A 1,064-nucleotide genomic window follows, 5' to 3' on the forward strand; every position below is an offset into this window, starting at 1 on the left:
GCGGTTCTCGCTGCGGGTTTTTGTGTCGTTTGGGTTTCTTGCCGAGACCTGGAGCGGTGGGGTGAGGGGCGGCGGCTTGGCGCTGGGTAAAGCCATGGGGAAGGAGGGGTGTTTACGTGCTCGGGGTGGTGAGGTTCTGTGCACGGAGGTGGGTGCCCCACAGTGCGTGGGTTCACGGCTTTGGGCTCCTGATCTCCTCTGCCCGCTGCACGGGGCTGGGGGGATTTGGGTCGTTCCCGACCCCTGGCATCCTATGGCTGCAGTCATCTTCCTCCTGATCCCAAGGAGCAGCTTTGTGAAATAACTGCCGCCTCAGGACAGGCTGTCTGTGTCACAGCTCTATTCCCGTGCCTTTTCCTGGCCCTCCAGGCACACAGCTCATGTCACAGCCCTTCTGCAGTACTGTGGGGCTGCAGCTCTGTCTGGCCTGGTCTGGTGGCTGACAGCCGGTCCTGCCCTGTGATGACCTGTGGGGAGCCCCAAAAGGGCCTTGGTGAGGTGTAGAGCACTGCCAGCTTTTTCAAATGGAGCTTGGCTACAGAAAAGATAGCTGTTGTTCTGCTAGTTCTTCCAGCATCTCTCATCATTTTCCTTAGTCATTATTCTCTGATCTGGTTGTTTTCTTGCAGAGAAAAGCCTGTGTTCTTCTCCCCAGAAGAATGCTGTTTGCTTTCTTATTTTAAGGCTAGCATGTATGGTCTTAAAGACTTTAAGCCCAAGTTGACAAAGTTTTGGTTTTTCATATATTTGGAAGATTAACAATGCCTCTTATCTCCTCATTACCAAATCATCTTATCGTGGCAATGGTTTAATGTAAAATAAAAGCAGCACATCCAGAGCTGTCACAGCCAGACACACACAGTATGATAAAACCAATCTGGAAAGCTCCATTAGAGCTTCTCTGGGGAGGTGCTTGATGCTGTCATTACCTGTTGGCATATTATTTTGGTGCCTTTAAATGTCTGCAGACTGTCAGTTCTGGAATGAGGTTTGCTCATTTTGGTCTGCCGCTGAAACAGATGCTGCTGCTGTGCTAAATAAATCCAGTGCTGTGGTTGGGTTTT

Source organism: Meleagris gallopavo, chromosome 30 (assembly GCF_000146605.3).
Source record: "Meleagris gallopavo isolate NT-WF06-2002-E0010 breed Aviagen turkey brand Nicholas breeding stock chromosome 30, Turkey_5.1, whole genome shotgun sequence".
Taxonomy (NCBI): domain Eukaryota; kingdom Metazoa; phylum Chordata; class Aves; order Galliformes; family Phasianidae; genus Meleagris; species Meleagris gallopavo.